This window comes from Montipora foliosa, unplaced genomic scaffold (assembly GCF_036669935.1).
Source record: "Montipora foliosa isolate CH-2021 unplaced genomic scaffold, ASM3666993v2 scaffold_74, whole genome shotgun sequence".
In the NCBI taxonomy this organism is placed as follows: domain Eukaryota; kingdom Metazoa; phylum Cnidaria; class Anthozoa; order Scleractinia; family Acroporidae; genus Montipora; species Montipora foliosa.
In genome coordinates this window covers 41415-63558 of record NW_027179822.1, presented here as the reverse complement: position 1 = coordinate 63558, position 22144 = coordinate 41415, and the positions used below count along the sequence as shown (strand labels likewise).

At 50.8% G+C, this 22144-nt stretch overlaps 12 non-coding genes across 12 annotated transcripts; 9 read left to right on the top strand and 3 right to left on the bottom strand.

Annotated features, from left to right (window-relative positions):
- The first annotated feature begins 3611 nt into the window (after window positions 1–3611).
- Window positions 3612–3802, top strand: LOC137990259 (U2 spliceosomal RNA). Its single transcript, XR_011121261.1, has one exon. It is a non-coding gene; the product is annotated as a U2 spliceosomal RNA (small nuclear RNA).
- Window positions 3803–3995: 193 nt separating this feature from the next.
- LOC137990240 (U1 spliceosomal RNA) lies at window positions 3996–4159 on the top strand. Its single transcript, XR_011121244.1, has one exon. It is a non-coding gene; the product is annotated as a U1 spliceosomal RNA (small nuclear RNA).
- A 976-nt stretch (window positions 4160–5135) lies between these two features.
- On the bottom strand, window positions 5136–5254 carry LOC137990225 (5S ribosomal RNA). Its single transcript, XR_011121230.1, has one exon. It is a non-coding gene; the product is annotated as a 5S ribosomal RNA (ribosomal RNA).
- A 268-nt stretch (window positions 5255–5522) lies between these two features.
- On the top strand, window positions 5523–5714 carry LOC137990250 (U2 spliceosomal RNA). Its single transcript, XR_011121254.1, has one exon. It is a non-coding gene; the product is annotated as a U2 spliceosomal RNA (small nuclear RNA).
- A 5638-nt stretch (window positions 5715–11352) lies between these two features.
- On the top strand, window positions 11353–11543 carry LOC137990265 (U2 spliceosomal RNA). The gene has a single exon (XR_011121267.1). It is a non-coding gene; the product is annotated as a U2 spliceosomal RNA (small nuclear RNA).
- Window positions 11544–11737: 194 nt separating this feature from the next.
- Window positions 11738–11901, top strand: LOC137990238 (U1 spliceosomal RNA). Its single transcript, XR_011121243.1, has one exon. It is a non-coding gene; the product is annotated as a U1 spliceosomal RNA (small nuclear RNA).
- A 976-nt stretch (window positions 11902–12877) lies between these two features.
- Window positions 12878–12996, bottom strand: LOC137990224 (5S ribosomal RNA). Its single transcript, XR_011121229.1, has one exon. It is a non-coding gene; the product is annotated as a 5S ribosomal RNA (ribosomal RNA).
- A 268-nt stretch (window positions 12997–13264) lies between these two features.
- Window positions 13265–13456, top strand: LOC137990249 (U2 spliceosomal RNA). Its single transcript, XR_011121253.1, has one exon. It is a non-coding gene; the product is annotated as a U2 spliceosomal RNA (small nuclear RNA).
- A 5638-nt stretch (window positions 13457–19094) lies between these two features.
- On the top strand, window positions 19095–19285 carry LOC137990264 (U2 spliceosomal RNA). Its single transcript, XR_011121266.1, has one exon. It is a non-coding gene; the product is annotated as a U2 spliceosomal RNA (small nuclear RNA).
- Window positions 19286–19479: 194 nt separating this feature from the next.
- On the top strand, window positions 19480–19643 carry LOC137990237 (U1 spliceosomal RNA). The gene has a single exon (XR_011121242.1). It is a non-coding gene; the product is annotated as a U1 spliceosomal RNA (small nuclear RNA).
- A 974-nt stretch (window positions 19644–20617) lies between these two features.
- LOC137990227 (5S ribosomal RNA) lies at window positions 20618–20735 on the bottom strand. Its single transcript, XR_011121232.1, has one exon. It is a non-coding gene; the product is annotated as a 5S ribosomal RNA (ribosomal RNA).
- Window positions 20736–21003: 268 nt separating this feature from the next.
- On the top strand, window positions 21004–21195 carry LOC137990248 (U2 spliceosomal RNA). The gene has a single exon (XR_011121252.1). It is a non-coding gene; the product is annotated as a U2 spliceosomal RNA (small nuclear RNA).
- The last annotated feature ends 949 nt before the right edge of the window (window positions 21196–22144 follow it).

Genomic DNA, 22144 nt, shown 5'->3' with positions numbered 1-22144 from the left:
TTTCTTCTCAGTTATGGCTCTCTCTATCCTCTCCTTAAACACCAATGGTCTCAGGGACTCGTCCAAGCGCGCTGGTGTTCTGCACTGGTTACGTTCCTTTCCTCAGGTCCCTGACATTGTCTGCCTACAAGAGGGCCCACTGCTCTTCAGACAGTGAATGTCAGTCTGGTTTCGTTCATCTGGTTTTAATGCAGTTGCTTCTGTTGGCTCTGCACACTCTTGTGGTTGCATCATTTTATTCCGCCCCACGGTCACCCTTACGAGCTCTTGGTGTGACACCGCTGGGCGTGTTGTTTTTTGCCACTTTACCCATTCTGGGCACCCGTTTCGTATCTGCTGTCTCTACGCCCCCAATCGCAACCCAGCCCGTGACGACTTCCTGGACGACGTCTCGTCTTGGGTTGATCCCACCTATCCGACCTTCCTTGCCGGGGACTTTAACACTGTGTTCGACCGCGCCCTCGATCGTCGGGGCTCCAATGTCTCTGACACTTCCCGCGAAAGTACTGCTACCTTAAAACGTCTTTTTGACTCCTGCTGTTGTCTGGACATTTGGAGGCACCTGCATCCTTCCGATTCTGCCTTCTCTTGGACTCGCTCAGACGGCCTTATGGCCTCCCGTATTGATCTCATTGGTGCCCCGTACTCCTGTTACCATCAGTCTTGACTTGCGATATTATTCCTTGTCCGTTTTCGGATCACTGTGGTGTGGTGCTTTCTTGTAGTGTCCCAGACATTGCTGCTCCTGGGACAGTTTCTGGAAGCTCAACATTTCTGTCCTCAATGATGAGGACTATATCCAGCATATCACTAATTTTTGGTCCGTTTGGAGGCAGTCCATGCTGTCCTTCCCGTCACTAGCTAAGTGGTGGGATAAGGGCAAGAGCCAAATCAAAGGCCTCACAATTAAATATTGCGCTGAGCGCTCGAAAGAAAACATCGCAGTGTCGAGACCTCCTTGGCCGACTAGCTGGGCATCTTAAGAACCGTGTTGATGCCGGTTTCACCTCCTGTGTTGAGCCGTACCATTCTACCCTGTCTGCCCTTGCTGCCCTAGACCTCGAGGCAGCTCGGGGAGCCCAAGTCCGTGCTCGGGCCAATGGGTTGAGGAAGGTGAAACCTCCTCGGCCTTTTTCTTCCGTCTGGAAAAGAAGCGTGCCGCCGACCGACTTATTTCAGCACTTCGATGCGATGATGGCACAGTGGTCTCGAGTTCAAAGGACCTATGCCAGGCTTTTGCTTCCTTTTATTCTAACTTGTTTAGTGCCGAGCCTACTGACGGGGACGTGGCTCTTTCCCTGCTCGACGCCCTCACCTCCACCTTGTCCGCCGACCAGGCTCAACAGTGTGATGGTCCTCTCCAGTCGGAGGAGTGTTATACTGCTTTATGTGGGATGGCTCGAGGCAAGACCCCGGGCTTGGATGGCCTCCCTATGGAGTTTTATGTCAAATTCTGGCCGGTGCTCGGACAGGACCTCGTGCTCGTCCTGAACTCATGTTATGAGGCTGGCACTCTCAGCCTCTCTCAGCGTCGAGGCATCATTTCTCTCATCTTTAAGACGGGTGACCGGCTGAACCCTCGTAACTGGCGGCCAATTTCCCTCCTTAGTGTGGACTACAAGCTCGCTGCCCGCGTCATCGCTGGGCGTCTCCTGAAGGTTATTCATGCCGTGGTGGCTGAGGATCAAACCTGTGGTGTCCCCGGTCGTTATATTGGTGAGAACGTCGCTTATCTCCGAGACATGGTCCATTACGCCACGCAATCCGGGTCTCCTTGTGCCATCCTCTCGCTCGACCAAGAAAAAGCGTTTGATCGCGTTGATTGGTCCTTTCTGCATGCCACCCTCTGCAGAATGGGTTTCCAAACCTCCTTTCTGCGCTGGATCCGCCTTTTCTATAATGCTGTTCAGAGTGCTGTCATTGTTAACGGTCATGTCTCAAACTTTTTCAGTCTCACACGGGGGGTGCGTCAAGGCTGCCCCCTCGCACCTTTGCTGTATGTTATGGTCGCTGAGGTCTTGGCCGCCAATATTCGAGCAAATCCCGCCATTACTGGACCTTTGCTGCCTGGACTGCCCTCACCGCTCTCTCCAATTTCCCAGTACGCGGATGACACATCGCTCATCTTGTCCTCCGATGCCTCCATTAGGGCTGTTTTTGACACCTACACAAGGTATGAGCTTGGTTCTGGATCCAAGCTCAACCTGACAAAGTCTCGCGGCTTGTGGCTGGGGTCTTGGGCTGGCCGAACTGACCCCCCTGTCCCTCTCGACTGGACATCTTCTAAGCTTAAAATCCTCGGAGTCTTCATTGGCCCGCATGACATTGATGAACTAATTGGCGGCCTCGGATAGAGGCTGTGGAACGCGTCCTCTCCTCCTGGCGTCAGCGCTCCTTGTCTTTTCATGGCAAGGCTTTGGTCATCAATTGCCTGGCCCTCGCCAGGGTTTGGTATGTGGCATCCCTGGTCCACATGCCCCCCTGGGTACTTAAAGAACTTAACTCCCTTGTTTTCTCATTCTTCTGGAAAACCAAGCGGGAGCTCGTTGCACGTGCTGTGGTCGTTCAGCCCACATCGCTGGGAGGTTTCTCGGTGGTGGACATTAAGCTCAAGGTTTGGTCGCTTCTGGGTCAGTGGGTCAAACGGTCTACTTTGTCCTCGTCAAGCTGGTCCTCCTTTGTGTCGTACTGGTTTCAATCGTGTTTTGCTGCCTCCTCTCTTGATGTTTTCTCCCGTCCCGCTGCCTTCGACAGGTCCCTGTTACCGCCATTTTACTCCTCTTTGCTTTTGGCCTGGGAGTCGCTTGGTGGCTCTTTTTCCCCCTCCCGGGGAACTTTGGTTTTCGCATCCTCTGACCCTCACGTTGTCGCCTCCGTGGCTTTTTTTCTCTGCCAAAGTCGGTTACCAGTTTCTTTTATCCTGTTCCTCTGTCACACCGCACTGTGTAGTTAAGTTCTTTCCCTCCTTTGGGGACCTTTACTGGTATGATACGTGGCGCCAGTTCCACTTCTTTGATTTTGACCGCTTTGTTGTTGATTTCTCCTGGAAGGTAGCTCATGGTGTGATTTACACTGCTGAGCGTCTTCTCTCTTTTGGTTTATCTGTCTCCTCCGCTTGTTTTTGTGGTCCTGTCGTCGAGTCACTGTCGCATTTGCTCTTTGTGTGTCCCCTTGCTCAAAGTGTTGTTGGTTGGCTACAGTCCCTCCTTTTTCATTTCTCGCCTATGTGTCCTGTGCTTGAGCGTCGCCATTTACTTTTTGGTTTCAATTCCACTGAGCTTCACGCAGTGCCCAAAGTCTTCAGTTACCTGTTGTGTGCCTGTAAGTTTCACATCTGGCTGGCCCGCAATGACTACCGCTTTCGTTCTGTCAACCTGGGGCCCTCGCCGTCATTGAGGGAGCAAAGGCCCGTGTCAAGTTCCACCTCCCCTTGCTCTTCAAGCGTTTTTCAACCCGGAGACGTCGACGTTATTTTGCCCGCCAGTGGGGGGCGGATGGAGTCATCGCCTCTATGTTTCCAACAAGCTCGTTTTTCGCTTCGGGCCACCTGCTTAATTCACCCTCTGTACCACCTGATTTGCTTAGTTTTATTTCGCCTCTGTCGCCTAATACTGGTGACCAATGCCTCAGGCGTTGGATGAGTCTGTCGACTGGTGACCTTTGGTCTGCCATTCACCGCTGCTCATCGAGCAGCTCATATATTAAACTGATTTTTGGAACTGGGCCGTGGAAAAGAGGCTTGCCTCGTCCCGGCCACGGGTTGCCTCGGTATAGCACTACCTCCGAGCGTGGCCCACTTCCCTCTGGGGAAGAAATAATCAAGTGAAAGCAGAACAAATGACCAAGCAACAACATTCACATTCTCTTCTCTTTTCTAGGTAGCATAGCAGCGAGTGGACAGCACGACACGACAGGACGAGGAGCACGTGACCCCCATTACCACATGGTATGCGCAGACAAGTTGCGTTTTGCGGTTCCGGAGAGGTTGAAAAGGCATACTTACCTGACGCGGGAGGCACTGTGATCAGGGAGGCAGTCCTCTCAAGGTGAGGCTCTTTCATTGCACTTCGATTGGGTTGACCCTTGCGATTACCCCAAATGTGGGTAACTCGAGCGTATAATTTCTGGTAGTGGGGACCTGCGTTCGCGCTAGTCCCCGCACCAAACCCCGGTGGCAAAGTTGGCTAATGGGAAGGTTTGTTGGTAACGTTTCAGGCAGGGCAGGGAAGGAGATGCGGTGGCGGTGTAAGGACTAAGGAAGGTGAGTTGTATTTGTGAATTCCACTGCTGAAATTGTAGGTGAATGTTCCGTACTTGGTGCACTGCAAAACTGTGATTTTATTTCTTTCATTCTTGGCCGTAGAGAGAGCGAGAGGACGTGTTTATTTCAGCCGCATCGATTTCCATCGATAGACGAGTGAGACAAGAAAATGCCAGCGGGTCGAGCTCTTATCCTCGTGCATCGTTTCGAAAACGTAAGTGGATGTGTGTTTGTACTGCTCCATCGCGATAGATTTCTTTTGCGTTGTGTTATGTTGCGTTCTGGAGAGCCCGTTTTGCATTGAGTAACTGAGGACCCGCCAGATCAGTTGGCGTTACATTTCTGTGGCCAACACTTTGTGGTTTCTCTATGTTATCAGTTAATTGGATTGTTATCATAAAAAGTAAATCTTTCATGGTCAGGATAGTGTCTTATCGGCCCTTTGAATACGTACTGTCCGTGTTGAGCAGGGAACAGTAAGACTTTGAAGTGCGCTACGTCACGTAAGTCACGTTTTCGCAGGATCAATGTTGTAGTGTTGTAGCCTTCGTTGTATGCATATCATCCGGGCTAGGTTAACTTCCATCTAATGCATAACAGTGCATGCATTTTTTACTTGTCGTATCCTGTTCTTTGCTCACACGAAAAGATACGTTTCATGTCATAAACGTTGGATTGATAAGATCTCGCGCGCACGCGCTCCCTTGGGAATACAAGTTCCACTTTCTCGTGTGAACTATTTTGTTTTTGTTGTATGTCTCATCTTTGACATATCGTTGGCATGTTGTGTTCAAAAAACCTGGTTTGGAATGTTCTTTCATTAAAGGAAACTGAGATTTTTTGAGATAATCAAGTGTACAGAAGGAAAAAGGGAAGCCTACAACACGGGGTATTCCCAGGCGGTCTCCCATCCAAGTACTAACCCCGCCCGACAGGGCTTAACTTCGGTGATCGGACGAGAACCGGTGTTTTCCCTGTGGTATGGTCGTAGACAAGTAATTCGCCGTGAAAATTAACTTTGTTATAAGGGAAAATAAAAACGAGGTCAGAGCAAGCACAATGTGCATTTGTCCTCTTGCCGTCAACGCAAGTGCCATGCAATGCTGGTCCTGCTGCCCACTGTACAAGGGCGATCGTTGTGTGCGCCTCGCTTTCAGGTTGGCTTTGGGCATTCCTTCCTTGGCACGGATTGTAATCGGACCACCATATCTCGTGGCCATGAGACTGGGAGCACCTTGTCCGCTGTGAGCATTTACGGGCATCGGCTTCTCGGCCTTTTGGCTAAGATCAAGTGTAGTATCTGTTCTTATCAGCTTAATATCTGATACGCTGCTCATCGAGCAGCTCATATATTAAACTGATTTTTGGAACTGGGCCGTGGAAAAGAGGCTTGCCTCGTCCCGGCCACGGGTTGCCTCGGTATAGCACTACCTCCGAGCGTGGCCCACTTCCCTCTGGGGAAGAAATAATCAAGTGAAAGCAGAACAAATGACCAAGCAACCAACCTTCACATTTCTCTTCTCTTTTCTAGGTAGCATAGCAGCGAGTGGACAGCACGACACGACAGGACGAGGAGCACGTGACCCCCATTACCACATGGTATGCGCAGACAAGTTGCGTTTTTGCGGTTCCGGAGAGGTTGAAAAGGCATACTTACCTGACGCGGGTTTTTATTATCTGCCAGGTTCGTGCCTTTCCTTGTGGTACGCGTAAGTTCCGTATTGGAATTGGAGTGTGGGGACAAGCGTTTTTGGGATTTGTGGTAAGATTTTTGATTCCTGAGTTTTACTGGTGACCCTCCTGGGGACTTATGCTTGGCGTCCTGCCATAACCCAGGGTAGCCAGTCTTTCTGTTCCCTTCCTGGGAGCTTTGCTTTCCGGGGGGACTGTTTTTTCTCTTTTTCCCTTTTCATCATGCCTCTTGCGGCCTTTAAGAGGACAGTAGTCCTCGACCTTTCCGATGTTCCAACCTCTGTTCCCAGGGCGGAACTTGTTACAGCCATCAAGGGAAAGTTCACCCCCTTTGTGATTGACAGTATTCAGTTTGTTCCCGTAAAACTGGTTCAGATTACTTTCGCTGACCCAAAATGTAAAAATATTGTTGAAGGTTATGATTTTGTCACTTTAGCTGGTGCTAAGTGCAAAGTCATGTATGCTGGGCCTCGAGCTCAAAATGTTATGTTGTATCACTATCCCTTTGAGGAGAGTGATGATCGCCTCCGGCCCTACTTTTCCTCGTACGGGAAGGTGGAGACGATAAGGCACCAGCATTACCCGGGTGACCCTGCAATCTGCACTGGAGCCCGTATCATCAAAATGGTTCGTTCTGGCCGGATCCCTCGTAATCTGGACATTGCTGGATATAAATGTAAGGTGTGGTATGTGGGTCAGCCGGCCGAATGTGATATCTGTCGTGGGGAACACCTCACCAAAAACTGTGACTTGCGCGGGAAGTGCCGCAGGTGTCGGGAGCCTGGTCACATGGCCAGGGATTGCCCAACCCCCCCAATGCCTGGGGGAACCCACCATCTTCGCCTGCGACCCCCGCCCATCCGTCCGCTTCACTTGTTGTTGGTGCCACTCCCCCGGAGTCGCTGCCTCCCCTCCTGGATGTCAGTTCTGGTCCTGAGGACCTTCCCACTTCTCCTGCAAGCTCTGACCATGAGGACTCTGGGGACGAGGGGGTAACCCTTCGTCCTCCTGCCCCCACGCAACCTGGTATTTCAAGTTGGGGTTCCCACACCGACCTCAGGGACAATGAGTTATCCCCCCTGGTACTCCACCCATGGCCTCTCCTGCCACCAGTAAATGTTAAGGAGGGTGCGGCCCTCCCTAAAACGGTAATGGTGGGTCCTCGACGCGCGTGCAGGTGGCTGCCTCCCCCGCCGCTGCGTCTGATGGTTTGGCTGCGCCACAGAGTAATACAATGTTAACACTAGTAGTAACGTAGTTGGTGTAATGGACAATACTACTATAGTTAATGGAAAAGAAATGGAAATGGATAATAGTAATAATGTAGTTACTGGAAAAGAAATGACAAATAATGCTGTAGTTAATGGAAAAGAAATGGAAATGGATAATAGTAATAATGGAAAAGAAATGGATACGAATGATAATGAACTAGTTAATGAGACTGAATACAGTCAAAGTATATTTAGTGACGATGACCCTTTAACGGGCATCAATGTAACCCCTGTAAATACCCCACAGGTTCTATCTCTGTCTCCCGTAATGGTTAACGAGGTCGAGCTGACTGATTCACCAGTCACTAAGCGTGGACTTTCGGATGTTGAGGCTTCCTCTGATGATCAGGTCAAGTCTAAGAAGAAAGCGAAGAAACCTCTTCCTGGTTCTGCGGTCCCCGGCCGCTCGAAGTCTGGAAAGGGCAGGGAGTCTGGGAGGGCTGTTCATTCTGGCCTTCCCTCCTTGGCTCCCCCTGCCCCGGTTCGGAGCCGTCGCTCCTAGTTGTGCTGTCTCTCTCTTTCTTCTCAGTTATGGCTCTCTCTATCCTCTCCTTAAACACCAATGGTCTCAGGGACTCGTCCAAGCGCGCTGGTGTTCTGCACTGGTTACGTTCCTTTCCTCAGGTCCCTGACATTGTCTGCCTACAAGAGGGCCCACTGCTCTTCAGACAGTGAATGTCAGTCTGGTTTCGTTCATCTGGTTTTAATGCAGTTGCTTCTGTTGGCTCTGCACACTCTTGTGGTTGCATCATTTTATTCCGCCCCACGGTCACCCTTACGAGCTCTTGGTGTGACACCGCTGGGCGTGTTGTTTTTTGCCACTTTACCCATTCTGGGCACCCGTTTCGTATCTGCTGTCTCTACGCCCCCAATCGCAACCCAGCCCGTGACGACTTCCTGGACGACGTCTCGTCTTGGGTTGATCCCACCTATCCGACCTTCCTTGCCGGGGACTTTAACACTGTGTTCGACCGCGCCCTCGATCGTCGGGGCTCCAATGTCTCTGACACTTCCCGCGAAAGTACTGCTACCTTAAAACGTCTTTTTGACTCCTGCTGTTGTCTGGACATTTGGAGGCACCTGCATCCTTCCGATTCTGCCTTCTCTTGGACTCGCTCAGACGGCCTTATGGCCTCCCGTATTGATCTCATTGGTGCCCCGTACTCCTGTTACCATCAGTCTTGACTTGCGATATTATTCCTTGTCCGTTTTCGGATCACTGTGGTGTGGTGCTTTCTTGTAGTGTCCCAGACATTGCTGCTCCTGGGACAGTTTCTGGAAGCTCAACATTTCTGTCCTCAATGATGAGGACTATATCCAGCATATCACTAATTTTTGGTCCGTTTGGAGGCAGTCCATGCTGTCCTTCCCGTCACTAGCTAAGTGGTGGGATAAGGGCAAGAGCCAAATCAAAGGCCTCACAATTAAATATTGCGCTGAGCGCTCGAAAGAAAACATCGCAGTGTCGAGACCTCCTTGGCCGACTAGCTGGGCATCTTAAGAACCGTGTTGATGCCGGTTTCACCTCCTGTGTTGAGCCGTACCATTCTACCCTGTCTGCCCTTGCTGCCCTAGACCTCGAGGCAGCTCGGGGAGCCCAAGTCCGTGCTCGGGCCAATGGGTTGAGGAAGGTGAAACCTCCTCGGCCTTTTTCTTCCGTCTGGAAAAGAAGCGTGCCGCCGACCGACTTATTTCAGCACTTCGATGCGATGATGGCACAGTGGTCTCGAGTTCAAAGGACCTATGCCAGGCTTTTGCTTCCTTTTATTCTAACTTGTTTAGTGCCGAGCCTACTGACGGGGACGTGGCTCTTTCCCTGCTCGACGCCCTCACCTCCACCTTGTCCGCCGACCAGGCTCAACAGTGTGATGGTCCTCTCCAGTCGGAGGAGTGTTATACTGCTTTATGTGGGATGGCTCGAGGCAAGACCCCGGGCTTGGATGGCCTCCCTATGGAGTTTTATGTCAAATTCTGGCCGGTGCTCGGACAGGACCTCGTGCTCGTCCTGAACTCATGTTATGAGGCTGGCACTCTCAGCCTCTCTCAGCGTCGAGGCATCATTTCTCTCATCTTTAAGACGGGTGACCGGCTGAACCCTCGTAACTGGCGGCCAATTTCCCTCCTTAGTGTGGACTACAAGCTCGCTGCCCGCGTCATCGCTGGGCGTCTCCTGAAGGTTATTCATGCCGTGGTGGCTGAGGATCAAACCTGTGGTGTCCCCGGTCGTTATATTGGTGAGAACGTCGCTTATCTCCGAGACATGGTCCATTACGCCACGCAATCCGGGTCTCCTTGTGCCATCCTCTCGCTCGACCAAGAAAAAGCGTTTGATCGCGTTGATTGGTCCTTTCTGCATGCCACCCTCTGCAGAATGGGTTTCCAAACCTCCTTTCTGCGCTGGATCCGCCTTTTCTATAATGCTGTTCAGAGTGCTGTCATTGTTAACGGTCATGTCTCAAACTTTTTCAGTCTCACACGGGGGGTGCGTCAAGGCTGCCCCCTCGCACCTTTGCTGTATGTTATGGTCGCTGAGGTCTTGGCCGCCAATATTCGAGCAAATCCCGCCATTACTGGACCTTTGCTGCCTGGACTGCCCTCACCGCTCTCTCCAATTTCCCAGTACGCGGATGACACATCGCTCATCTTGTCCTCCGATGCCTCCATTAGGGCTGTTTTTGACACCTACACAAGGTATGAGCTTGGTTCTGGATCCAAGCTCAACCTGACAAAGTCTCGCGGCTTGTGGCTGGGGTCTTGGGCTGGCCGAACTGACCCCCCTGTCCCTCTCGACTGGACATCTTCTAAGCTTAAAATCCTCGGAGTCTTCATTGGCCCGCATGACATTGATGAACTAATTGGCGGCCTCGGATAGAGGCTGTGGAACGCGTCCTCTCCTCCTGGCGTCAGCGCTCCTTGTCTTTTCATGGCAAGGCTTTGGTCATCAATTGCCTGGCCCTCGCCAGGGTTTGGTATGTGGCATCCCTGGTCCACATGCCCCCCTGGGTACTTAAAGAACTTAACTCCCTTGTTTTCTCATTCTTCTGGAAAACCAAGCGGGAGCTCGTTGCACGTGCTGTGGTCGTTCAGCCCACATCGCTGGGAGGTTTCTCGGTGGTGGACATTAAGCTCAAGGTTTGGTCGCTTCTGGGTCAGTGGGTCAAACGGTCTACTTTGTCCTCGTCAAGCTGGTCCTCCTTTGTGTCGTACTGGTTTCAATCGTGTTTTGCTGCCTCCTCTCTTGATGTTTTCTCCCGTCCCGCTGCCTTCGACAGGTCCCTGTTACCGCCATTTTACTCCTCTTTGCTTTTGGCCTGGGAGTCGCTTGGTGGCTCTTTTTCCCCCTCCCGGGGAACTTTGGTTTTCGCATCCTCTGACCCTCACGTTGTCGCCTCCGTGGCTTTTTTTCTCTGCCAAAGTCGGTTACCAGTTTCTTTTATCCTGTTCCTCTGTCACACCGCACTGTGTAGTTAAGTTCTTTCCCTCCTTTGGGGACCTTTACTGGTATGATACGTGGCGCCAGTTCCACTTCTTTGATTTTGACCGCTTTGTTGTTGATTTCTCCTGGAAGGTAGCTCATGGTGTGATTTACACTGCTGAGCGTCTTCTCTCTTTTGGTTTATCTGTCTCCTCCGCTTGTTTTTGTGGTCCTGTCGTCGAGTCACTGTCGCATTTGCTCTTTGTGTGTCCCCTTGCTCAAAGTGTTGTTGGTTGGCTACAGTCCCTCCTTTTTCATTTCTCGCCTATGTGTCCTGTGCTTGAGCGTCGCCATTTACTTTTTGGTTTCAATTCCACTGAGCTTCACGCAGTGCCCAAAGTCTTCAGTTACCTGTTGTGTGCCTGTAAGTTTCACATCTGGCTGGCCCGCAATGACTACCGCTTTCGTTCTGTCAACCTGGGGCCCTCGCCGTCATTGAGGGAGCAAAGGCCCGTGTCAAGTTCCACCTCCCCTTGCTCTTCAAGCGTTTTTCAACCCGGAGACGTCGACGTTATTTTGCCCGCCAGTGGGGGGCGGATGGAGTCATCGCCTCTATGTTTCCAACAAGCTCGTTTTTCGCTTCGGGCCACCTGCTTAATTCACCCTCTGTACCACCTGATTTGCTTAGTTTTATTTCGCCTCTGTCGCCTAATACTGGTGACCAATGCCTCAGGCGTTGGATGAGTCTGTCGACTGGTGACCTTTGGTCTGCCATTCACGCTGCTCATCGAGCAGCTCATATATTAAACTGATTTTTGGAACTGGGCCGTGGAAAAGAGGCTTGCCTCGTCCCGGCCACGGGTTGCCTCGGTATAGCACTACCTCCGAGCGTGGCCCACTTCCCTCTGGGGAAGAAATAATCAAGTGAAAGCAGAACAAATGACCAAGCAACCAACCTTCACATTCTCTTCTCTTTTCTAGGTAGCATAGCAGCGAGTGGACAGCACGACACGACAGGACGAGGAGCACGTGACCCCCATTACCACATGGTATGCGCAGACAAGTTGCGTTTTGCGGTTCCGGAGAGGTTGAAAAGGCATACTTACCTGACGCGGGAGGCACTGTGATCAGGGAGGCAGTCCTCTCAAGGTGAGGCTCTTTCATTGCACTTCGATTGGGTTGACCCTTGCGATTACCCCAAATGTGGGTAACTCGAGCGTATAATTTCTGGTAGTGGGGACCTGCGTTCGCGCTAGTCCCCGCACCAAACCCCGGTGGCAAAGTTGGCTAATGGGAAGGTTTGTTGGTAACGTTTCAGGCAGGGCAGGGAAGGAGATGCGGTGGCGGTGTAAGGACTAAGGAAGGTGAGTTGTATTTGTGAATTCCACTGCTGAAATTGTAGGTGAATGTTCCGTACTTGGTGCACTGCAAAACTGTGATTTTATTTCTTTCATTCTTGGCCGTAGAGAGAGCGAGAGGACGTGTTTATTTCAGCCGCATCGATTTCCATCGATAGACGAGTGAGACAAGAAAATGCCAGCGGGTCGAGCTCTTATCCTCGTGCATCGTTTCGAAAACGTAAGTGGATGTGTTGTTGTACTGCTCCATCGCGATAGATTTCTTTTGCGTTGTGTTATGTTGCGTTCTGGAGAGCCCGTTTTGCATTGAGTAACTGAGGACCCGCCAGATCAGTTGGCGTTACATTTCTGTGGCCAACACTTTGTGGTTTCTCTATGTTATCAGTTAATTGGATTGTTATCATAAAAAGTAAATCTTTCATGGTCAGGATAGTGTCTTATCGGCCCTTTGAATACGTACTGTCCGTGTTGAGCAGGGAACAGTAAGACTTTGAAGTGCGCTACGTCACGTAAGTCACGTTTTCGCAGGATCAATGTTGTAGTGTTGTAGCCTTCGTTGTATGCATATCATCCGGGCTAGGTTAACTTCCATCTAATGCATAACAGTGCATGCATTTTTTACTTGTCGTATCCTGTTCTTTGCTCACACGAAAAGATACGTTTCATGTCATAAACGTTGGATTGATAAGATCTCGCGCGCACGCGCTCCCTTGGGAATACAAGTTCCACTTTCTCGTGTGAACTATTTTGTTTTTGTTGTATGTCTCATCTTTGACATATCGTTGGCATGTTGTGTTCAAAAAACCTGGTTTGGAATGTTCTTTCATTAAAGGAAACTGAGATTTTTTGAGATAATCAAGTGTACAGAAGGAAAAAGGGAAGCCTACAACACGGGGTATTCCCAGGCGGTCTCCCATCCAAGTACTAACCCCGCCCGACAGGGCTTAACTTCGGTGATCGGACGAGAACCGGTGTTTTCCCTGTGGTATGGTCGTAGACAAGTAATTCGCCGTGAAAATTAACTTTGTTATAAGGGAAAATAAAAACGAGGTCAGAGCAAGCACAATGTGCATTTGTCCTCTTGCCGTCAACGCAAGTGCCATGCAATGCTGGTCCTGCTGCCCACTGTACAAGGGCGATCGTTGTGTGCGCCTCGCTTTCAGGTTGGCTTTGGGCATTCCTTCCTTGGCACGGATTGTAATCGGACCACCATATCTCGTGGCCATGAGACTGGGAGCACCTTGTCCGCTGTGAGCATTTACGGGCATCGGCTTCTCGGCCTTTTGGCTAAGATCAAGTGTAGTATCTGTTCTTATCAGCTTAATATCTGATACGCTGCTCATCGAGCAGCTCATATATTAAACTGATTTTTGGAACTGGGCCGTGGAAAAGAGGCTTGCCTCGTCCCGGCCACGGGTTGCCTCGGTATAGCACTACCTCCGAGCGTGGCCCACTTCCCTCTGGGGAAGAAATAATCAAGTGAAAGCAGAACAAATGACCAAGCAACCAACCTTCACATTTCTCTTCTCTTTTCTAGGTAGCATAGCAGCGAGTGGACAGCACGACACGACAGGACGAGGAGCACGTGACCCCCATTACCACATGGTATGCGCAGACAAGTTGCGTTTTTGCGGTTCCGGAGAGGTTGAAAAGGCATACTTACCTGACGCGGGTTTTTATTATCTGCCAGGTTCGTGCCTTTCCTTGTGGTACGCGTAAGTTCCGTATTGGAATTGGAGTGTGGGGACAAGCGTTTTTGGGATTTGTGGTAAGATTTTTGATTCCTGAGTTTTACTGGTGACCCTCCTGGGGACTTATGCTTGGCGTCCTGCCATAACCCAGGGTAGCCAGTCTTTCTGTTCCCTTCCTGGGAGCTTTGCTTTCCGGGGGGACTGTTTTTTCTCTTTTTCCCTTTTCATCATGCCTCTTGCGGCCTTTAAGAGGACAGTAGTCCTCGACCTTTCCGATGTTCCAACCTCTGTTCCCAGGGCGGAACTTGTTACAGCCATCAAGGGAAAGTTCACCCCCTTTGTGATTGACAGTATTCAGTTTGTTCCCGTAAAACTGGTTCAGATTACTTTCGCTGACCCAAAATGTAAAAATATTGTTGAAGGTTATGATTTTGTCACTTTAGCTGGTGCTAAGTGCAAAGTCATGTATGCTGGGCCTCGAGCTCAAAATGTTATGTTGTATCACTATCCCTTTGAGGAGAGTGATGATCGCCTCCGGCCCTACTTTTCCTCGTACGGGAAGGTGGAGACGATAAGGCACCAGCATTACCCGGGTGACCCTGCAATCTGCACTGGAGCCCGTATCATCAAAATGGTTCGTTCTGGCCGGATCCCTCGTAATCTGGACATTGCTGGATATAAATGTAAGGTGTGGTATGTGGGTCAGCCGGCCGAATGTGATATCTGTCGTGGGGAACACCTCACCAAAAACTGTGACTTGCGCGGGAAGTGCCGCAGGTGTCGGGAGCCTGGTCACATGGCCAGGGATTGCCCAACCCCCCCAATGCCTGGGGGAACCCACCATCTTCGCCTGCGACCCCCGCCCATCCGTCCGCTTCACTTGTTGTTGGTGCCACTCCCCCGGAGTCGCTGCCTCCCCTCCTGGATGTCAGTTCTGGTCCTGAGGACCTTCCCACTTCTCCTGCAAGCTCTGACCATGAGGACTCTGGGGACGAGGGGGTAACCCTTCGTCCTCCTGCCCCCACGCAACCTGGTATTTCAAGTTGGGGTTCCCACACCGACCTCAGGGACAATGAGTTATCCCCCCTGGTACTCCACCCATGGCCTCTCCTGCCACCAGTAAATGTTAAGGAGGGTGCGGCCCTCCCTAAAACGGTAATGGTGGGTCCTCGACGCGCGTGCAGGTGGCTGCCTCCCCCGCCGCTGCGTCTGATGGTTTGGCTGCGCCACAGAGTAATACAATGTTAACACTAGTAGTAACGTAGTTGGTGTAATGGACAATACTACTATAGTTAATGGAAAAGAAATGGAAATGGATAATAGTAATAATGTAGTTACTGGAAAAGAAATGACAAATAATGCTGTAGTTAATGGAAAAGAAATGGAAATGGATAATAGTAATAATGGAAAAGAAATGGATACGAATGATAATGAACTAGTTAATGAGACTGAATACAGTCAAAGTATATTTAGTGACGATGACCCTTTAACGGGCATCAATGTAACCCCTGTAAATACCCCACAGGTTCTATCTCTGTCTCCCGTAATGGTTAACGAGGTCGAGCTGACTGATTCACCAGTCACTAAGCGTGGACTTTCGGATGTTGAGGCTTCCTCTGATGATCAGGTCAAGTCTAAGAAGAAAGCGAAGAAACCTCTTCCTGGTTCTGCGGTCCCCGGCCGCTCGAAGTCTGGAAAGGGCAGGGAGTCTGGGAGGGCTGTTCATTCTGGCCTTCCCTCCTTGGCTCCCCCTGCCCCGGTTCGGAGCCGTCGCTCCTAGTTGTGCTGTCTCTCTCTTTCTTCTCAGTTATGGCTCTCTCTATCCTCTCCTTAAACACCAATGGTCTCAGGGACTCGTCCAAGCGCGCTGGTGTTCTGCACTGGTTACGTTCCTTTCCTCAGGTCCCTGACATTGTCTGCCTACAAGAGGGCCCACTGCTCTTCAGACAGTGAATGTCAGTCTGGTTTCGTTCATCTGGTTTTAATGCAGTTGCTTCTGTTGGCTCTGCACACTCTTGTGGTTGCATCATTTTATTCCGCCCCACGGTCACCCTTACGAGCTCTTGGTGTGACACCGCTGGGCGTGTTGTTTTTTGCCACTTTACCCATTCTGGGCACCCGTTTCGTATCTGCTGTCTCTACGCCCCCAATCGCAACCCAGCCCGTGACGACTTCCTGGACGACGTCTCGTCTTGGGTTGATCCCACCTATCCGACCTTCCTTGCCGGGGACTTTAACACTGTGTTCGACCGCGCCCTCGATCGTCGGGGCTCCAATGTCTCTGACACTTCCCGCGAAAGTACTGCTACCTTAAAACGTCTTTTTGACTCCTGCTGTTGTCTGGACATTTGGAGGCACCTGCATCCTTCCGATTCTGCCTTCTCTTGGACTCGCTCAGACGGCCTTATGGCCTCCCGTATTGATCTCATTGGTGCCCCGTACTCCTGTTACCATCAGTCTTGACTTGCGATATTATTCCTTGTCCGTTTTCGGATCACTGTGGTGTGGTGCTTTCTTGTAGTGTCCCAGACATTGCTGCTCCTGGGACAGTTTCTGGAAGCTCAACATTTCTGTCCTCAATGATGAGGACTATATCCAGCATATCACTAATTTTTGGTCCGTTTGGAGGCAGTCCATGCTGTCCTTCCCGTCACTAGCTAAGTGGTGGGATAAGGGCAAGAGCCAAATCAAAGGCCTCACAATTAAATATTGCGCTGAGCGCTCGAAAGAAAACATCGCAGTGTCGAGACCTCCTTGGCCGACTAGCTGGGCATCTTAAGAACCGTGTTGATGCCGGTTTCACCTCCTGTGTTGAGCCGTACCATTCTACCCTGTCTGCCCTTGCTGCCCTAGACCTCGAGGCAGCTCGGGGAGCCCAAGTCCGTGCTCGGGCCAATGGGTTGAGGAAGGTGAAACCTCCTCGGCCTTTTTCTTCCGTCTGGAAAAGAAGCGTGCCGCCGACCGACTTATTTCAGCACTTCGATGCGATGATGGCACAGTGGTCTCGAGTTCAAAGGACCTATGCCAGGCTTTTGCTTCCTTTTATTCTAACTTGTTTAGTGCCGAGCCTACTGACGGGGACGTGGCTCTTTCCCTGCTCGACGCCCTCACCTCCACCTTGTCCGCCGACCAGGCTCAACAGTGTGATGGTCCTCTCCAGTCGGAGGAGTGTTATACTGCTTTATGTGGGATGGCTCGAGGCAAGACCCCGGGCTTGGATGGCCTCCCTATGGAGTTTTATGTCAAATTCTGGCCGGTGCTCGGACAGGACCTCGTGCTCGTCCTGAACTCATGTTATGAGGCTGGCACTCTCAGCCTCTCTCAGCGTCGAGGCATCATTTCTCTCATCTTTAAGACGGGTGACCGGCTGAACCCTCGTAACTGGCGGCCAATTTCCCTCCTTAGTGTGGACTACAAGCTCGCTGCCCGCGTCATCGCTGGGCGTCTCCTGAAGGTTATTCATGCCGTGGTGGCTGAGGATCAAACCTGTGGTGTCCCCGGTCGTTATATTGGTGAGAACGTCGCTTATCTCCGAGACATGGTCCATTACGCCACGCAATCCGGGTCTCCTTGTGCCATCCTCTCGCTCGACCAAGAAAAAGCGTTTGATCGCGTTGATTGGTCCTTTCTGCATGCCACCCTCTGCAGAATGGGTTTCCAAACCTCCTTTCTGCGCTGGATCCGCCTTTTCTATAATGCTGTTCAGAGTGCTGTCATTGTTAACGGTCATGTCTCAAACTTTTTCAGTCTCACACGGGGGGTGCGTCAAGGCTGCCCCCTCGCACCTTTGCTGTATGTTATGGTCGCTGAGGTCTTGGCCGCCAATATTCGAGCAAATCCCGCCATTACTGGACCTTTGCTGCCTGGACTGCCCTCACCGCTCTCTCCAATTTCCCAGTACGCGGATGACACATCGCTCATCTTGTCCTCCGATGCCTCCATTAGGGCTGTTTTTGACACCTACACAAGGTATGAGCTTGGTTCTGGATCCAAGCTCAACCTGACAAAGTCTCGCGGCTTGTGGCTGGGGTCTTGGGCTGGCCGAACTGACCCCCCTGTCCCTCTCGACTGGACATCTTCTAAGCTTAAAATCCTCGGAGTCTTCATTGGCCCGCATGACATTGATGAACTAATTGGCGGCCTCGGATAGAGGCTGTGGAACGCGTCCTCTCCTCCTGGCGTCAGCGCTCCTTGTCTTTTCATGGCAAGGCTTTGGTCATCAATTGCCTGGCCCTCGCCAGGGTTTGGTATGTGGCATCCCTGGTCCACATGCCCCCCTGGGTACTTAAAGAACTTAACTCCCTTGTTTTCTCATTCTTCTGGAAAACCAAGCGGGAGCTCGTTGCACGTGCTGTGGTCGTTCAGCCCACATCGCTGGGAGGTTTCTCGGTGGTGGACATTAAGCTCAAGGTTTGGTCGCTTCTGGGTCAGTGGGTCAAACGGTCTACTTTGTCCTCGTCAAGCTGGTCCTCCTTTGTGTCGTACTGGTTTCAATCGTGTTTTGCTGCCTCCTCTCTTGATGTTTTCTCCCGTCCCGCTGCCTTCGACAGGTCCCTGTTACCGCCATTTTACTCCTCTTTGCTTTTGGCCTGGGAGTCGCTTGGTGGCTCTTTTTCCCCCTCCCGGGGAACTTTGGTTTTCGCATCCTCTGACCCTCACGTTGTCGCCTCCGTGGCTTTTTTTCTCTGCCAAAGTCGGTTACCAGTTTCTTTTATCCTGTTCCTCTGTCACACCGCACTGTGTAGTTAAGTTCTTTCCCTCCTTTGGGGACCTTTACTGGTATGATACGTGGCGCCAGTTCCACTTCTTTGATTTTGACCGCTTTGTTGTTGATTTCTCCTGGAAGGTAGCTCATGGTGTGATTTACACTGCTGAGCGTCTTCTCTCTTTTGGTTTATCTGTCTCCTCCGCTTGTTTTTGTGGTCCTGTCGTCGAGTCACTGTCGCATTTGCTCTTTGTGTGTCCCCTTGCTCAAAGTGTTGTTGGTTGGCTACAGTCCCTCCTTTTTCATTTCTCGCCTATGTGTCCTGTGCTTGAGCGTCGCCATTTACTTTTTGGTTTCAATTCCACTGAGCTTCACGCAGTGCCCAAAGTCTTCAGTTACCTGTTGTGTGCCTGTAAGTTTCACATCTGGCTGGCCCGCAATGACTACCGCTTTCGTTCTGTCAACCTGGGGCCCTCGCCGTCATTGAGGGAGCAAAGGCCCGTGTCAAGTTCCACCTCCCCTTGCTCTTCAAGCGTTTTTCAACCCGGAGACGTCGACGTTATTTTGCCCGCCAGTGGGGGGCGGATGGAGTCATCGCCTCTATGTTTCCAACAAGCTCGTTTTTCGCTTCGGGCCACCTGCTTAATTCACCCTCTGTACCACCTGATTTGCTTAGTTTTATTTCGCCTCTGTCGCCTAATACTGGTGACCAATGCCTCAGGCGTTGGATGAGTCTGTCGACTGGTGACCTTTGGTCTGCCATTCACGCTGCTCATCGAGCAGCTCATATATTAAACTGATTTTTGGAACTGGGCCGTGGAAAAGAGGCTTGCCTCGTCCCGGCCACGGGTTGCCTCGGTATAGCACTACCTCCGAGCGTGGCCCACTTCCCTCTGGGGAAGAAATAATCAAGTGAAAGCAGAACAAATGACCAAGCAACCAACCTTCACATTCTCTTCTCTTTTCTAGGTAGCATAGCAGCGAGTGGACAGCACGACACGACAGGACGAGGAGCACGTGACCCCCATTACCACATGGTATGCGCAGACAAGTTGCGTTTTGCGGTTCCGGAGAGGTTGAAAAGGCATACTTACCTGACGCGGGAGGCACTGTGATCAGGGAGGCAGTCCTCTCAAGGTGAGGCTCTTTCATTGCACTTCGATTGGGTTGACCCTTGCGATTACCCCAAATGTGGGTAACTCGAGCGTATAATTTCTGGTAGTGGGGACCTGCGTTCGCGCTAGTCCCCGCACCAAACCCGGTGGCAAAGTTGGCTAATGGGAAGGTTTGTTGGTAACGTTTCAGGCAGGGCAGGGAAGGAGATGCGGTGGCGGTGTAAGGACTAAGGAAGGTGAGTTGTATTTGTGAATTCCACTGCTGAAATTGTAGGTGAATGTTCCGTACTTGGTGCACTGCAAAACTGTGATTTTATTTCTTTCATTCTTGGCCGTAGAGAGAGCGAGAGGACGTGTTTATTTCAGCCGCATCGATTTCCATCGATAGACGAGTGAGACAAGAAAATGCCAGCGGGTCGAGCTCTTATCCTCGTGCATCGTTTCGAAAACGTAAGTGGATGTTGTGTGTACTGCTCCATCGCGATAGATTTCTTTTGCGTTGTGTTATGTTGCGTTCTGGAGAGCCCGTTTTGCATTGAGTAACTGAGGACCCGCCAGATCAGTTGGCGTTACATTTCTGTGGCCAACACTTTGTGGTTTCTCTATGTTATCAGTTAATTGGATTGTTATCATAAAAAGTAAATCTTTCATGGTCAGGATAGTGTCTTATCGGCCCTTTGAATACGTACTGTCCGTGTTGAGCAGGGAACAGTAAGACTTTGAAGTGCGCTACGTCACGTAAGTCACGTTTTCGCAGGATCAATGTTGTAGTGTTGTAGCCTTCGTTGTATGCATATCATCCGGGCTAGGTTAACTTCCATCTAATGCATAACAGTGCATGCATTTTTTACTTGTCGTATCCTGTTCTTTGCTCACACGAAAAGATACGTTTCATGTCATAAACGTTGGATTGATAAGATCTCGCGCGCACGCGCTCCCTTGGGAATACAAGTTCCACTTTCTCGTGTGAACTATTTTGTTTTTGTTGTATGTCTCATCTTTGACATATCGTTGGCATGTTGTGTTCAAAAAACCTGGTTTGGAATGTTCTTTCATTAAAGGAAACTGAGATTTTTTGAGATAATCAAGTGTACAGAAGGAAAAAGGGAAGCCTACAACACGGGGTATTCCCAGGCGGTCTCCCATCCAAGTACTAACCCCGCCCGACAGGGCTTAACTTCGGTGATCGGACGAGAACCGGTGTTTCCCTGTGGTATGGTCGTAGACAAGTAATTCGCCGTGAAAATTAACTTTGTTATAAGGGAAAATAAAAACGAGGTCAGAGCAAGCACAATGTGCATTTGTCCTCTTGCCGTCAACGCAAGTGCCATGCAATGCTGGTCCTGCTGCCCACTGTACAAGGGCGATCGTTGTGTGCGCCTCGCTTTCAGGTTGGCTTTGGGCATTCCTTCCTTGGCACGGATTGTAATCGGACCACCATATCTCGTGGCCATGAGACTGGGAGCACCTTGTCCGCTGTGAGCATTTACGGGCATCGGCTTCTCGGCCTTTTGGCTAAGATCAAGTGTAGTATCTGTTCTTATCAGCTTAATATCTGATACGCTGCTCATCGAGCAGCTCATATATTAAACTGATTTTTGGAACTGGGCCGTGGAAAAGAGGCTTGCCTCGTCCCGGCCACGGGTTGCCTCGGTATAGCACTACCTCCGAGCGTGGCCCACTTCCCTCTGGGGAAGAAATAATCAAGTGAAAGCAGAACAAATGACCAAGCAACCAACCTTCACATTTCTCTTCTCTTTTCTAGGTAGCATAGCAGCGAGTGGACAGCACGACACGACAGGACGAGGAGCACGTGACCCCCATTACCACATGGTATGCGCAGACAAGTTGCGTTTTTGCGGTTCCGGAGAGGTTGAAAAGGCATACTTACCTGACGCGGGTTTTTATTATCTGCCAGGTTCGTGCCTTTCCTTGTGGTACGCGTAAGTTCCGTATTGGAATTGGAGTGTGGGGACAAGCGTTTTTGGGATTTGTGGTAAGATTTTTGATTCCTGAGTTTTACTGGTGACCCTCCTGGGGACTTATGCTTGGCGTCCTGCCATAACCCAGGGTAGCCAGTCTTTCTGTTCCCTTCCTGGGAGCTTTGCTTTCCGGGGGGACTGTTTTTTCTCTTTTTCCCTTTTCATCATGCCTCTTGCGGCCTTTAAGAGGACAGTAGTCCTCGACCTTTCCGATGTTCCAACCTCTGTTCCCAGGGCGGAACTTGTTACAGCCATCAAGGGAAAGTTCACCCCCTTTGTGATTGACAGTATTCAGTTTGTTCCCGTAAAACTGGTTCAGATTACTTTCGCTGACCCAAAATGTAAAAATATTGTTGAAGGTTATGATTTTGTCACTTTAGCTGGTGCTAAGTGCAAAGTCATGTATGCTGGGCCTCGAGCTCAAAATGTTATGTTGTATCACTATCCCTTTGAGGAGAGTGATGATCGCCTCCGGCCCTACTTTTCCTCGTACGGGAAGGTGGAGACGATAAGGCACCAGCATTACCCGGGTGACCCTGCAATCTGCACTGGAGCCCGTATCATCAAAATGGTTCGTTCTGGCCGGATCCCTCGTAATCTGGACATTGCTGGATATAAATGTAAGGTGTGGTATGTGGGTCAGCCGGCCGAATG